The following is a 17113-nucleotide window of genomic DNA, read 5'->3' as shown; positions in this document are numbered from 1 at the left end:
AGACCTTTTGGGCAATGTCCCCTTTTGCCTTAATCATTTTACAGAAAACCACCAATTACTTTACTGGTCAATCACATTTTAAAACCAATTTTCTTATAAATTTACTGATTTATAGACTAATTGTCACAAAAGACCACTAATGACAATTAAGTTGACCCAACTGTGAATAGCCATTACACACTGCATGTGAGACCTTCAACTTCAATAGCCTTTAAGCTTTTGCATTACAGCATCACAAAAAAACAAACATCAAAATGAATGTTTTTGTCCTAAGAAAAGCTAATATGTGTTGCTTATAGTAGTCTATTTTATCTCATGATGTGCTAAAACAGACCTATCTCTATCACAGAAGCCTAAAGAATTCTCTCTTCCAGATAAAATTTGATGTTCTTCAAGACTTTTAAAATCTGAAAGCCAAACAATGTAAGGTTCTAATTTCAAAATGAGATAGGTCACTCCTAAAGTAAAAAAGGAAAGCATTATCAATATTATAAAAATAATGTTTCTATTTTGTTAGCACCAGGGTCTTATCTATCAGCTTCCAATGAGTACAGAATGAAATTTCAAATGTCCCTCCCAGCCAGAATTCTTTTGAGACCTGATTTCCATGAAACTCTAAAGCAGCCAACATTCCCAGTTGGCATGAAGAGAAACTTCTGGAATCCACTGTGGCATACCCTAAATTTAACTTGGCTCTGTGATTATCATCTGAATGATGAAATTCTGTTTTAGCTGTCAAGATAACATTTTGAACTTAAATAAAATTATACCTATATTTTTACCATCTTTCATTTATTCAGGCATGGAATGTCCAAAAATATTATTTTCACAGATATACAATTTTCTATCTTCCCCCATGATTATTAGTTTGATGAAAACATTGTTGAAGAACAATGGATTAAAAAATAGTGTCTTAGTTGCTCCTCCAAAAATATTTTCTGTTCCATTTTTTAGCTAGTTCAGATAAAATAAGTTGAAGACATTGATGTTTTGAATTTTAGACAAAAATTCTTTCAGCAACAGAAATGACTAAAGAAAGGAGTGATACGAGGTCAGGAGATCGAGACCATCCTGGCTAACACGGTGAAACCCCGTCTCTACTAAATATTACAAAAAACTAGCCGGGCGAGGTGGCGGGTGCCTGTAGTCCCAGCTACTCGGGAGGCTGAGGCAGGAGAATGGCGTGAACCCGGGAGGCGGAGCTTGCAGTGAGCCGAGATCTGGCCACTGCACTCCAGCCTGGGCGACAGAGCAAGACTCCGTCTCAAAAAAAAAAAAAAAAAAAAAAAAGAAAGGAGTGATAATCAAAGAGAATCACTGTGAAGTGCCGGCAAATAAGCCAGTTAGAGAAATGGAAGATACCTTCAAAAAAGATACACATGCATGCTGGAAATTCCTCTCCATGTGTCATCACCTTCCTACAACCTTAGTGCATTTTTTTTTAACATCCAAAGACTATAGAAATTTCCTGTTCTGCCACGATACAGTAGCCCTCTTCCTCCCCTGTGCTCCCTCATACAATGAGAAAACCTAGATAACATAACAACAAGGCTTTTGAAGATAGAAAAAAGGAAAGCAGGCTGCTTAGGGTCATTGGGACACAAATAATAACCTGGTATTGAATCTCCTGTCCTCCTTATCACCTCCCATATATCTCCAAGAGGGTGTTACAGAATTGCCAATCCAGAACTACTAGCAGTACACACAGAAAAGCACAATGAAAAGCAAAAAGCTCCAAGAAAACCTAACAACCAACAATATTTGGCCATATGTATTGGGAAGGCCCAGCCCAGGCAACTCTGGGTGATAGCAGCCTGCCTGTTGAAACCAAGGTGGTGATTTCACCCTTTGAAAGCAAGACAGAAGTGCCTTGCTCCCCAGGCCTGGGCACTCTGGGCCTATGGTGAGAGTGGCATTTCCTGTGATCTCTGAATTGTCTTCATGGCCTTTCTTCCCTTTCTTTGAAAAACAGTGCTTATTCATGGCCAAATAGCTGTCTTGGTCCCATTCTGTAAAATCCAAGATGTTTGGTAGGTTTCTCATTTATCCCCTTTAGTTCCCGTTAGCCTCCCATGCCCATCATCTTTAGTTCAAACTGGCAATGTTTCTGCTTGTCTAATTTCATAATCTCTTTATCAGGTAATAGTCTAACCCCACCCTTGGTGTAATCTCTTCAGAACACTTTCTCATTTTTACAATATGGGCAGACTGAGAATTTTACAGATCTTTAAATTATGGTTCCTTTTTGCTTAACAAAGCCTTTTTCAATTCACCTCTCTCTTTTGGCATTTCACTATGAGCAGTCAAAAGGACCCAAACCACACCTTCAATACTTTGTTTAGAGATTTCCTCTGCTAAATATTCAGTGTCATTACTTGCAAATTTCGCCTTCTACAAAACACTGTAACACAATTCAGCCACGTCCTTTGCCATTTTACAATAAGAATTCCATTTCCTTCAGTTTCATATAATCAGTTTCTCATTTCCATCTGAAACATCTCCAGAATTGCTCTAATGTACATGTTTCTACCAACAGTGTGTTCATTATTATTTACATATTATCTAAGATAGACGCTTTCTCTTCAGCTTTCTTCTTTCCTTTCTAAGCCCTTGCCAGAGTTAACTTCAATTTCCATATTTCCACCAACTACCCTTCATGGCAATCTAGGCTTTTTTAAGCACGTACCTCAAAACTCTTCCAGCCTTTATCCATTACCCAGTTCCAAAGATGCTTCCACATTTTTAGGTATTTGGTACAGCAGCACCCAACTTCACAGAACCAAAATCTTTACTACTATGCTCAGGCTACCATAAGAAAATGCTACAGCCTGCATAGCTTAAACAACAGAAATTAATTATCTCACTGTTCTGGAAGCTGGATAGTCAAAGATCAAGGTTCAAATAGAATTTGGTTTCTGGTGAGTACTCTCTTTGCTTGCAGACAGACACCTTTTTGTTGTTGTACATGGCCTCTCTCTCTGTATGTGCACAGAAGACAGTTCATGTGAAGATATAGTGAAAAGGTAGCTGTTTACACCATACCCTGACTGAACATTGATCTTGAACTCTCCAGCACCCAGAACAGTGAGAAAATTAATTTCTGCTGTTGAGTCCATGAGATCTGTGGTATTTTGTTATGGCAGCCCAAGCAGACTAACATACTTACCCTACTCCAGCTAAACACCAATAGAAACACACCCCTCTTCTTAGGAGTGCCTACTAAGAAGCTGATCTTCCACATACATCTTCAATTCCATGGAAGGGGTGGTACATTCCAGTCCCCTCACTTGGTGGTATCCGTTAGGCTTAGGTGGGAGCTGATCTTCCATACCCACATAGTGATAATAGATGACAGCAATCTGATTTCCCAACTGGGGAAGTATCTCTGTAGGAGACCAGCAGCTCTTTTATCCCTCCTCTGGCAAAAGCCAATCATGTTCTGATTTTCCCACCAAGTTAGTGTCAGTGGGGTCCACCAGCAAGCTGAGACTCAAGAAGACTAAACCAGGTGGCTTAAGTGAGAGCTGGTCAGCACTACCTTTCCAAACTGCCCAACTTGTGTCCAGCAGGGCCTGTGGGGAGCTGGGCCTCACCCCAACCTGGCACTGCAGTAGAAGGAGGTTGTGGGGGACAGGGCTAGCTGGCACTCTGATGCTTTCTCCACTCCCCTCCACTGGTGTCAGTGGGGCAAAGAGGGGAAAACTAGACTCTTACTCTACTTGTTGCAATTAGGCAATGTGTGAGCCCCACTTTTGCTAATGTGGTGTCAGCAGGGCCCAGCAGGAAGCTGAACATGTACTCCTACTTTGCCTTTGGGATTTAATTCAACTGCTTGCTGAAAAAGATTAAGTAGAATCCAGATTATCATAAAATAATATCCAGAATGCCTAGGATACAATGGGAAATTACATCATACCAACAACCAGGAAAATCACAGCCTGAATGAGAAAAGGCAATCAGCAGACACTAAAGCTGAGATGAATCAGAGGTTGGAATTAGGTGGCAAGGTGTTTAAAGCAGTTGTCATAAAAATGCTTCGAAAAACAGTTATACACTCTATTGAAATGAATAAAAATAGCAAACCTCTGCTAAAATATTGGAATTACAAAGAAGAACCAAATGGAAATTATAGAACTGAAAAAATTTAATAACCAAACGTTTTCAAAAAACTTTCTAGATGAACTCATTAGTAGAGTGAATATAACAGAGAATAGAATTAGTAAATTTGAATACTGATCAATAGACTTTACCCAATGTACACAACAGAGAACACAGGCAACAAAAATAAATAGTCTCAGGGACCAGTGGTAAAATAATAAAAGAGTTAACATTGGTATTTTCAGAGTCCCACAGGAAGAGGAGAAAGAGATCAAGACTGAAAAAAAATGTTTACCGAAGAATCGATACAAACTTCCCAAATTGGGTGAAAGATATTAAATCTACACATTCAAGAAACAGAAAATTCCAAATAGGATAAATCCAAAGAAATCCATACCAAGAAACATCATAATTAAACCTCTGTAAGCTAATGACAAATTAAAAATTTTGAAATCCACCCGGGAGAAACAACACATTATTCACAGGACACCAATTCAAATGGCAGTGAATTTCTCATCAGAAACCACAGAGGCCAAAAGGAAGTGGCACAGCAGTTTTCAAATACTGAAGAAAAGAACTGTCAGCTGCAAGTACTATATCTGGTGAAAATATCCCTCAGGAATGACAGAGAAATAAAAACATTCTCAGATGTAGAAAATCTAAGAGAATTCAATTCATTGCTAGTAAATAACTGTAGATGAAGTTTTCCCCTGCCTTTCTCTGCTTTTTAAGATTAACTTTATGCTTGCTATTGCCTTCTCTTCCGAACTGGCTCTTTACTAAGAAGTCGGAGAGCTGCAAGGGAGTTATGCAGGTCTTTCTATATTTGTGCAATAAACATCTGTTTAGCTTCCAGAATTACCATGGGACAAAAATGATGCCTAAGCGAAGTATTTGCTTGACTGCCTTTTGGCTTTTTATACCTTCTCTTTGGAAGCACATTTGTAGCTATTGAAGTCAAATCTTTGGTAGGTAGATTAGAAACTTTGTAATCTAAAAGTTAATCTATAAAGAATGTTTAAGATTATGAAACATACCACCTGTGTTTTGATTTTTGTTTTAACACCACTCTAGCCATTATTTAAAAATAAAGACTTGGGTTTAGCAAGGAAAAGGTGCAGAGTAACAACTGAGAGAGAGGGTGAGGTTCCCACACCTGTGGTTAGTGGTAACGATAGACAAATACTCAGATGAAAGTAACCTAAATCAGAAAAAGACATGTATAGGCAAACTTAATCATGGATGAAAGAGAAGGCTGAGAAGAAAGAGGAAGGCTTAGAAGAAAGGTGTAGCCAAAGGCTACTAAGGTCTGGCTTGGCCAGTCAGGTTGGCATCACCTTGCCATCCTCACACATGGGAAAGCACACACTGCACTTCCTGCGTGCCCCCAACCCCACACACAGAAACCACATGCACACAGAACCACACACACAGACACACAAGGCTTACCTGCATGACATTTGCCACCTTTCCTTTAGGAGATATATCTGAAGAGGAAGGCTCATTTTATACCTTTCTATGTCCTCTGTGGAAAAAAAAAAAAAAAAAAAAAAAAAGTTATTTGGACCAAAAAGTATATTCCTCATATTCCCCTCAGCCCCATCCCGAAAACAAAAGTAAGTGCCTGATGCTGCCTGCAACCTAAGCTTCTCTAGATTCTGGTTTAAGAACTTATGAGGCCGTCCACGTCCTTTGGGACTGTTGTTGCCCTTCTTTTATTCTGTCTTCACCAAAGTATGACAATCGACTCACCTTTGTCCTTAAAATATTCATTTTTTCTGATATGTTGTGGGGTTTAGATGAGAGCTGGCCCTTTCCTTGGGGTTATCTTTACCCTCTGGGGCATCATGACTTCAGGTCCCAGGCTGGGATCTACCCTATGAAAAGCATCACAATCTCTGTTTATGGAAGGTTTTGAAGGATTTGGGATAGAGAGCAGCATAAGCCAAACAAAATCCTAAGCCCCTCAACCAACTGAACAGACACCTTCTGGGCCAAGGGAATCCTGAAACACTGAGTTCCAACCATGATGGGAAGGGAAGTTTGACATGCCTCTTTATACCCTCTCCCTGTTGGGGTTTAGGCTCAACTAACCATCATTAACATTAAAATAGAGATCATAAGACTGACAAAACACAAGGTTCTTTGTGGCAATAAGATACCAAATTTCAACCTGACTCTGGTATAGCATCACTTGCTCTCTGAAAGCTACTACATATGAGACTTCATCTATGTAATGAAGGCCTTGGCTTACGCAACCCCGTTATCGTAGCTGAAGCTAGTGACTTCTTAAGTCTTTAGATAAAGCTTAACCCTTTCAACCAATTGCCAGTCAGAAAATCTTTGAATCTGCCTATGAACTGTAAGTGTCCCCTCAAGATATCCCAACTCTTTAAACTGAACCAGTGTACATATTCCAAGTATTGATTTATGTCTTTGGTTTTAACTCCTGCCTCCCTAAAATGTATAAAACCAAACTGTAACCTGAGCACTTTGGGCACACTTTCTCAAGACCTCTTGAGACTATACCCTGATAATAGTCACTCATATTGGCTCAGACTAAACTTCTTTAAATATTTTACAGATTTTAGCTTTTTCATCAACAGCAACATGACCAGAGAGGAATCATATGCTTCCTAGGCATGCAGCCACCTGAGCCGTGTGAATTGTAACAGCAGACACCACAATAAGGCTCTGAAACCCAGTGGTTCTCAATGTGTGTTTCCTGCTCCAGGATCTCTAGTGTCTCCTGGGAACTTACTAGAAATGCAAATTCTCATACCACTTTCCAAATGCCTCAATAAGAAACCAGGCATGGGACCCAGTTTAATAAGCCCTCCAACTGTTTCTGCTTCTTTTGTTGTTGTTTTTTGTTTGTTTGTTTTTGGTTTTTGTTTGTTTGTTTTTTGAGATGAAGTCTCGCTCTATTGCTCAGGCTGGAGTTCAGTGGCATGATCTCGGCTCACTGCAACCTCTGCCTCCCAAGTTCAAAAGATTCTCTTGCTTCAGCCTCCTGAATAGCTGGAATTACAGGCACATGTCACCACGCCTGACTAATTTTTGTATTTTCGGTACAGATGGGGTTTCACCACATTGACCAGGCTGGTCTCAAACTCCTGACCTCAAGGGATCCTCCTGCCTTGGCCTCCCAAAGTGCTCGGATCACAGGGGTGAGCCACCACACCTGGCGCCGACTGTTTCTGATCACCTCCAGTGGTTTCCCTGAGAACCGCTGCCTAATGCATGTTTCCCCTGTGCTTGTGGTGGGTCTTTATCATACAGACTGTCAGAGCCCTTGGCAGAATATCTTGATTTAGTAGGCCTGGGTAGGGTATAAGAATGTGCATTTTTCACATGTGTCTTGGGTGATCTTTACCATTAGGCACAATTTGAGGACATTGCCCTTTCCCTTTCTTGAGAGCTGTGTGCATCTACATCACCCACTCAGTCATAGTTAACAAGTATTTATCGGTTATTTTTATGTAAAATAAATGTTTTAAATCAAAGTGCTAAAGGTTGCTTTATTTTGTTACTAAATAATATTGGTCATCATTACTGTGCTCTCATTTTCTTCTTCATTGGTTGTGGAGAAGGAAAGATTCATGGTATCCACTTTCTCAAAGTTCTTATGGGTGAGAAGGAGGTCTACAGACAGCTCAAGCATGTGTCTCTTTGAAACATCAGTCTGATAGGACTTACAGCAAAAAGAAAAGCTGATTTTGTAAACATCCAGTTTTAAAGTTACATATATTTTTAAACCTAGACCATTTTCACACAATGAAAAGATGATAGGATATACAATTACAGAAAGCTTACCTACCATTCTTGCATCAATTTGGGCCAAAATCATTTTCTAGCCAAAACAACAGTTCAGTGTCTATTATCTAAACTCCTTCTGTTTCAGTATCAATGAAAATTCAGTAAATATCTCAACTACAGAAAAGCTCACATCTCTTTGCTATACCATCTAAAGGTCCATATTCCAACTGCATCTCTATTGCTACCAGATAGGTACAAATTCAGAGAAAAAGCAATTTTCAGTATAGTATGCTAATGAATCCGTGCCAGAAATCTAATTATCCTCTAGTGAACTAGCTTAAATACTTTTCTAGAAGGATACAATCAAACTTAAATAAACATTTGTTGACCACATCTGTCAACTTTATCTGTCTTAACATCAGCAATTACTTATAATCCCTGAACCACGTTATCATAATACTGACCTGGCTCTGCAAAGGGATGATTTATTTCATATATTCTAATATATGAGCCTGAAGCATGGAGGCACCTGACTAAAGTTTGTAGTGATGTTTGCTGCATTTTTGAGTTAGAAGACTTTCCCTAAGAGTAATCATTCCTGTGCAAGCAGGGTTAATCCCTGGGAGTCCTATGTAGGGGTTCTGTCAGACAAGAAAGCAGCAAGCAGAAAGCAGGCAACAAAGGATATTGTGAGTTAATGTAAAAAAATATCAGAGACTCTTCTGCATCTATAATGGCCTATAGAGAATGCCATGACTTGGGAGAAGGAAGATGGGCTGTCTCTCTCTCCAGTCCACTGACACTTCTACAGCAATAAGCTACCATCCACAACGTCTTTTTTCTATTAATGCTAACTGACATTGTTTTTGATTTTAGACATGTTTCACCCAAGAGAAAATGCTTAGTAAGGATTCACAAGCGGGACCAGCTACACAATTTGCAGGACCCACAGCAAAATAAAACTGTGTGAGCCTTGTTCAAACATTAAGAATTTCGAGATGGCAGCAGTTGAGCATTGAAACAAGTACAAGGTCATTCTTTTTTTTTTTGGGGGGGGTAAAATATTTTTATTTTTGTTTTCTTCCTCATCTTGTAATGTTATGTCAGAGTCACGTTGGAAAGTAAGTCACGGTATATAGGGTTACATAAAATCAACCTAATGAGAATTTATGATTTGTAGGACATGACTCTCCAGACCCCTTAGGTAGGAATTCGGGAAAGATACAAATCAGAGCTTAGTCCTCATAAACTATACTACCCAAAATATTTTTCTTTTTTATTTTATTTTATTTTATTTATTTTTTTATTTTTTTTATTATTATTATACTTTAAGTTCTAGGGTACATGTGCATAACGTGCAGGTTTGTTACATATGTATACTAGTACAAGGTCATTCTGAGGGTAGGGCCCTGGTGCCAGCCCAGGTCACAGGCCCAGGAAGCCAGCTTTAGTCAGTGCGTGTTACTAGAACACAACACTTCCAATGGATAACTGTATTGTAACAATAAGTCCCTGTCTTTTTGGATGTCTTTGAGCATAACCACATCAAACTAATTTATTAAGACTTAGATTGTTATGTATTTTGTCACTTTCTACTACCAACGACAGGAAAAGGATTGGAAAGACAGCACAGACTATAACTGGCAGTTGGTATGACAGCTGATGAACTGATACTGAAGGCTTGGAGAAGCATATGTTTTCAGAGATGGCTATGGCGTTTCTTGGAGAAAAACAGTGCAAAAGTCAAGTCTGGAACATGGTGTTTGTATCACACAATAATTGACCATTCAGGAAATCACGTTATTCTCCTCTATTCTTTGTTTCTATGTGTTTGTTTTTACTAGATAACTGTGGAAAAGTGACTTACTTTCAACTTTTTAAATACTCAATTTTTTGTTTTTATTTTGTAAAGCTTAAAACATAGCAGGAAATAGCAGTTACATAAAAAGCAAAAAAGGCTTACAAACTAAAAATAGGAGAGATACTCATTACCCCATTTCTCCTAATTATTGTGTCTTGCCATTGGTATCATTAAGTTCATATTTTTATTATGAATATTTGTATTAAAGTTTTTTCTTTTGTGCTTCCAAAATATCATTTGCAAAAGGAGGAAATATTTATCCACGATGTTTTCTAAGTTGTATATTTCATGTCGGTTTTCAAAGAATGATTTCAAGATTAACTTAATAGAACTACACAGTTGGATAAATAATTCAAACTTTTAATCTTACTGAGAATCAGTTATTTTTAAAGACACCTTACATCTCTCTGTAAGTGTTGGGGCACTTGGACTTTCTGTGCCAAATATTTCCCCCCCTATCGTCTCCTGACCCAGAAGTTGTCCAACCCTTTTGTTAGCAGGTGGTTGCTTATAACATCCAGCTGTTGGGATAGATCCCTGATGGTATGAGAGCCCTTGCTAAATTTCTGGTTACTGAAAATGGTGTACAGAGTGATCCTCAAATGTCATGAAGGTTGGTGTCACCACCTGGATTGTGTTTCCAGGTGCTCCACTTGTCAGATGACCAAGGAAGAAGCATGAGGAAGGGAAGAACACCCTGGCAGCTGCAGGAAAGCTCTTTGGCTCTGTGATCTTCCTCTTTCCTGGAATAAATACATTTGATCAAGCCCTTTCTGAACGTTGCTTCAAAGCAAAAATTTTTAAGCATAATATTCTTTTATTCATTTATTCATCAAACATTGAACATGCAAGTGTGCTCAAATCACTCTGCATTCTGGGTAGAGAAATAAAAAAGCAAATACTCTACCCTGAAATAAATTCTTATGTACCACGAGATTAACCAATAAAAAGATACACATGGGGTAAGAGCTATGATCAACAAAACACACTTTAAGTGAGAGCAGAAAGGGTTAGAGAAATGTCCCAGCTGAGTCTGGAAGAACAAGAGGGAATTAAGCAGGTGAAGGGGGCAGTTTCCGGTGGAGGAACTGAGCAGGACTGGGGAGTGGTGTGAGATGAAGCTTAGTAGGTGAAAAGAGCCCAGACCATGGGAGTTCTTAATGTCCTGGTGACGTATTTTTATTTTATCCTGAAATAATGAGGTACAACTGAGGAATTTCAAGAAGGAGTAATGAGCATATATCACAGACATGATTACTTTTTGACAAGGTACAGGCCTAGCATATTCAGTGTCATCTAATCTGGAGTTAATTAAGAGGAAAGGAAGCACTCTAAGGCAGTGGTTTCACAAATGTGTCTTCACATTGAAATCTGGGAGAATTTCAAACTGATGTCTACATCCCATTCCCAGAGGCTAAGCTGCACTGTATCCTGGGCTTTAGAATTGTAAGATACTCAAGTGATTTTACCGTGCAAGCAGCTTTGACAACCATTGTCTTAAAAGGTATGTAGAATTAGAAGAGAAAATGGGCAAGGAGAGAACTATAGTAAAAGTGTTGGCTGAACAGGAGGAGCCTGCCAAGGAGAATAAGAGGAAACATTATGGTGGAAGAGAACTGGGGAAGTGTAGTTTCCTGGAAAGTGGAGAAGGGAGACGCTGGATGAAAGGGTAATCAAAACAAGAAGATGGACAAGTGACCACTGGATTTGGCATACAGAAGGAGTTGGATGGCTTCACAAGGGCAGTTCCAAGCAAAGAATGCAGATTGCAATGGGTTTTGGAGTGAATGAAAAATGAGAAGATTTTCAACAACTTGCCTACAAAGAAAAAATTTCCAGTGGTAGAGGAAAGATGGATCTTCTCTCCCTCAATATTACTAATATCCTTCAGGATTAGCCATAACGTATCTTCTCTATACTTAACCCTCTACCCAAATGACCCCTATCAACCCCTCTCTAAAAACTGTTAAATAAAATTTTCCTCGTAATAGCACCAATGTATGCTGACACATTTAAAAGTGGCCTCTACTATTAGAACTTCATTCTTAGCCTTGCCTTCCTGGTGGGAAATATAACTATTACGGCTGGAGAAGGTGGTTAGATTTTGGCATGTAGAAACGGAAATCAACTTGTGTGAGCTTTCATTTTTATATGAGTTTTCTGTTTCCTTGGAAACCATGGTCTTTGTGGAAAAAGCAATGTATTTTGTGGGTAGATGATCAAGAATTCAGGTATGCTCTGTATAAACATTGTGCATCTGTGCGAAGAAGCATTGGCCACGCTTTGTTGGCAAGAGGGCCAGAATTTGGTTTTGGTATATGTCACATGTCTCCTAAAGTATATTTGCAAAATGTTTCTTGGGCAGAACAAATATTATAAGGAACATAACTTCATGAGTTTTCCTTTGAACATATGCCTCACAGAAAGGAGAGCCAAAAGTGGAAAAGTGACCCAAAACTTAAGCCACATACACCGTCTTTCATTCATTATCTCTGAGTATTCTAAGATGTGTGAATATTGTATTTGTTCTGTCTTCATTACTATTAAACTAATAGGTTCATGTCATAGAGACACAGCTACCAGCCAATAAGAACCTGATGATTTTATGCCTAAGGGAAACAGACCATTTGGGCGCTTTGAGGAAAGATGGAAAAATCATAAACCACAGTGGCCATTATGCACTTCAGAAGTCAAAAGGCTTTTCCTGTAAATTACTTTGAAGAATTTTGGGAAATAATGATTAAAAAACAGCATTCTTAAAGGCCCCAACCAGCACTAGAGTCAAGTTAGTCCTAGACTTTAATTTACAACTTTCCCTTTTGAAGAAACGAATATTCTTCATAAATAAATTTAAGATACTTTTTGGGACACTTCTCCAGCATTTGCACAACAAAGATTTGTTAAGTGATCATTTTGTTCTTGGTCTACAAATACAGAAATCATAAGACATCATTCTTTCCCTTGATAGGCTTACAGTCTAGCAGGGGAGAGATAATTGTAAGTTAGTAAATCTAGTTAAGTATAGATAGGCTACATAGTGATCCATAGGCAACAGTGGTCAGTTCAACATGGGGAAATATAAAATAATAATTTTGATAGCAACAGCAATAAACTTAAAACAAGAGATGTTCCTTAAAGTGAATTTCTGAACTTGTAAAGTCTTCACCTGTGGGCAATGGACAAATGGACCAAGGATTTCTGCCTCAAACTGTGCTACCAGCTGTCCATCTCTCAGGCATTGAGCATTCTAAGATCTCGGTACCTAATACCACTCAGACTATGATAGAAACATTTCATCATTAGGTCAGTCTTTTATTAACAGGCTTCCTGGTAGCCTGAAGTACTTAAAGTATTATATCTCTTTAAATGCCGGTGATCTAGGGCAGTTTCTTGGAACTGCCCTTGTGAGGCCATCCAAATCCTTCTGTATGCCAAATTCAGTGGTCACCTGTTCATCTTCTTTTTTTGATTACCCTTTCATTCTGCATCCCTCTTCTCCTCTTTCCAGGAAATTATAATTCCCCAGATCTCTTCCACCATAAAGTTTCCTCATATTCTTCTTGGCAGGCTCCTCTTATTCAGCCAACAGTTTTACTATGGTTCTCTCCTCACACGTTTTCTCCTCTAATTCTACATACCTTTTTATACAATGGTTGCCAAAGCTGTGTGCACAGTAAAATCACTTGAGAATCTTACAATAATTCCAAAGCCCAGGACACACTGCAGCTCGATCTCTGGGGATGGGGATACAGAAGAGAAGTTTATTCAACTGATGGCATCTAACCAGTTAAAAACATCTGGTGACAATTTGTATTATACATCCATCTCAGCTGTGTAAACTCCCTATCATCTTTTTTTCCAAAAGAAGTGCATTTCCTATTTTTTATTTGCTCTATTATATTTGTTTTATTCACTTCTAAAGAATGATTATGCATATACATTTTCTCAAGATTTGTCAAACAAGGAAGTATTTCCACTGGGAAAAATAACATACATAGGAAGAAGTCAGGTTACTACAAATAAGTAGAAAGATTTTTTTTTCTAAAAATCACTTTCACTTTATTGCCCTAACGTCTTTCTCTTTTGGATAACTACACATAAGGTCCTCTGTATGCAGATACATTTGTGTTGTTTTGTTTATTGTTTAATTTGTTTTGGTTTGTTTCTACTATCAAGGAGCTTAAAATAAATCAAATTATAAATAGACAACTCCAGAAAGAGAGATAAGTAGCATATAGAATATGGAAGCGTTGAGAAGATATGAGCCATTCAAGAAAGCTCCTAGCTCCTTGGAGGAAAAGTATGTTGATTAGAATTCAAATAAAATAGAAGAAAAAGACTTCTGGTTTTAAAGTAACACAAAAGCACAGATTTTGCACCCTCCTATCTTAAAATTATCTCAATGCAGTAAGTACACAGAACAGGATATCCACCTTCAGTAAGACTGGAGATATTTGTTACTTCAAACTATAATGTGTAAAGCAAATAAAGAAGTAGAAACTGACTTAGCAGTGTGCAAAAAAAATAAAAGGAAATATAAGTCTTGCAGAGAGGAAGACTGTTATAAAACAAATAATTAAACTCTTGAAATCTGCTTAGTCTTAGGAACTGGAACCACATATACCGTGGAAGGTGGAGTGAAGCAAGGGCTGGAAACAGGGCAGTTGGTTGAAATTCTGTGTGAGGGTTGATTTTGTTCCCACCCCAGTCTGCACAGTCAGCAAGGAGAACCAAATGATACATGGCCAATGGGAGGAAAGAAAATCAATAAAAATTTAAACAATATTCAATCCAAAGGTATTATAGCAGAATAAAGAGAATACAGAACATTGGATAAAAAATTTCCAATGGAATAATTAGAGAAAGTTACCAACACTGAAAGGCACAAGGTATGACTGACTCATGAAATTTTAGAACATTGGGGATAAAGAAAACTCAGAGTGTTCATAGACAGAATAAATAAATACCACAAAATGAGCTTTGGAAATAAGAAAGACATTTAACTTCTTAGTAGAATATTGGATGCTAGTAGATGATTGAGTCATATCATTAAATTCTTAGTGAAAATAATTTGCAAACTAAAATTGCTACTCACCTGTGAATGAAGCTGAGATATCAGACCAGCAATGTGTAAAACATTGAGCCTGTCATCCTCCTGTTCCTTTTCTCAGGAAGCTACCAGGGCATATGCTCTCCCACTGACTTGATCAAATAAAAACAAGGTAAAATGAGAACAGCCTGGTGTGCAGGAGCTGGGGAATAAACATGGAGTGGAAAGCGAGGGGGCCCGCAGGGCACTGGAAAGACAGACTCTAGCATCACAGTGCGGTGGCCCAGAGCACTGACACTCAGGCTTTCTGTGGAGAAGAACCCATTTTTGTTTTGTTTTATTTTCCATCCCACCAGAGGCAGATACTTTTGTAACACAATAAAAATAAATTTTAAGAAAATGATCTTGATTTAGGATAATGCGACAATGTCAATTGCTCTGAAAATTTCTAAAACTTAATTTCTGTACTGATTTTATTATGGTTAGGGGCAAACAGTCCTCTCACTGGAACTGGCATAAACGTATTACTGAAAATATGAAAGTCAGTGCCAGACACCCATAGGTAAAGCGTTGCCACTGGGGATAGGATGGACAGTAAGAAAGGGCAGGCAGGGGTGAGGCAAGGGACACATGTATTTTTCATATATGACATTTGTCCCATTAAATGTCAACTATGAATATCCCATTGAATGTCAACTATGAATGTATGTATTTTGCCAAAATTAAAATTAAAAAAGAGAAAGATGACAAATAGGAGGGAATTATGCTGGGGTAGTGGGAAATAGGTCAAGCTGCTTGAACGGCAAGGCAAGATGTAGAAACTGGTGAAAGTCAGAGAGAGCTACAACTTGGAGGAAGGCCTATGGGTGGCGGGTTGTGTGTGACTAGGGTTGAAAATCCAGGGAGATAAGAGAAAAAATTTAATCACTCATTTTTTCAACAACGATTTAGGGAATGTCTACTACAAGCTAGGCACTAGGAAACAGAATGGGAGAAAATATTCTTGCTCTTTGGGATTTGTCTCTTTTGGAGATATTTCCATTTATGTCCATTGCTTTTTTTGCTCATTTTTTCCATCAGGTTACAATTTCATCAGGTTGTAATTCTGGAGATTACAACCCAGTTGTGGGAGTCTGACTATAAGCAGGTAAGTAAGTAAATGATGTCTATGTTAAGTGCTACTAAAAGAAGATGGGGTAGAACCATGATTCTGTACACAAGTGATGCTATAGCTTTGCACCCACAGCCAGAGAATTTTACCTCTCTTTCTATGAAGTCTAAGAAGGAAAGAGGCTCTGGGAAGGTATAGGAAACATGTTTTTATGCAATGGGCATGCTTGGTGTAGTACTTCAGCTGCAGCACCTCAGCTGCAACTGATATCATAAATTGAAGTCAAGGGAATCTTAAAAGTTTAGCCTCTTATAATCCAGCAGGACAGAGTTCCTGTATCACACACACAAAATCAATATTTTCAGTGTAAAATCAATATTTTCAGTGTAAAATCTGATGAGAATATCATCACTGAGCATAGATGAGAAAGGAACTGAAGATGACCCTAGATGGCAGGCTTGCCTAGAAAACCAAGAAAAAAAAGGTAGCCATGACATCTGGAGGGACCCGTGGGAGCCAGATCAGTGCTTTATCCCCCTTTCTCTTCCAGCAGTTTTGGAAAGGAAGAGATGGAGACTGTGCAGAAGAGAGGGGAAGAGATTATTTTTTGATCACCCAATTTGTGACAGCCACTGTCGGGCACTCTGCATAGATTTCTCATTTAATCTCGCAGCCCTTTAGATTGATATTTCCTTCAGTTCAGAAGTAAACTAACAATAAAATAGTAAGTGACTAGATAAGGAAAAATATCCAATATCTGAAAACAAGAACTCAAACCCAGGCCTGTATGTATCTGACTTGGGAACAGAGGAGGTGAGACTTCCTTGATCAGGAAGCAGGCAGAGGCTCTGGGATGAGAAAGATGAAGAACTTGAAGGGAGAAAGGTCATGAATCTCTGAAAGGTGCACTGAGATCTGAACTCACTCATTATTTTTTATCCATAAAGTCTTGTAACATGAGTTCTAGCAGCTTATATGACAGTGTTGGTGAACGAAGACAGTAGAAGGGCAGGGATATTCATTTGCTGGGACTGCCATAGCAAAGTGTCACAGACTAAGTGGCTTAAACTAGAGATTTATTTTATCATAGTTCTGCAGGTTAAACATCCAAGATGAAAGCATTGGCAGGGGTGGTTCTTTCTGAGGCCTTTCTCCTTGGCTTCTAGATGTCCGTTTTCTCCCTTGCATCTTCACATGGTCTTCCCTCTGAAGGTCTATGTCTGTTCCCTGATCT

General features: G+C 38.6%; 1 long non-coding RNA gene across 1 annotated transcript in view; it reads right to left on the bottom strand.

Annotated features, from left to right (window-relative positions):
• The window catches only part of LOC140712196 (uncharacterized), a 99800-nt gene extending 84719 nt beyond the window's left edge, over window positions 1-15081 (bottom strand). The window contains exons 1-2 of the long non-coding RNA XR_012093690.1: window positions 14814-15081; window positions 5548-5623 (exon numbers count right to left, since the gene is read on the bottom strand). This is a non-coding gene — a long non-coding RNA (uncharacterized lncRNA). The remainder of the gene's footprint in view (window positions 1-5547; window positions 5624-14813) is intronic.
• Window positions 15082-17113: the final 2032 nt, after the last annotated feature.

This window comes from Chlorocebus sabaeus, chromosome 8, assembly GCF_047675955.1.
Source record: "Chlorocebus sabaeus isolate Y175 chromosome 8, mChlSab1.0.hap1, whole genome shotgun sequence".
NCBI classification, from domain to species: domain Eukaryota; kingdom Metazoa; phylum Chordata; class Mammalia; order Primates; family Cercopithecidae; genus Chlorocebus; species Chlorocebus sabaeus.
The sequence above is the reverse complement of the archived record's forward strand: the minus strand, read 5'-3'. Positions and strand labels throughout refer to the sequence as shown.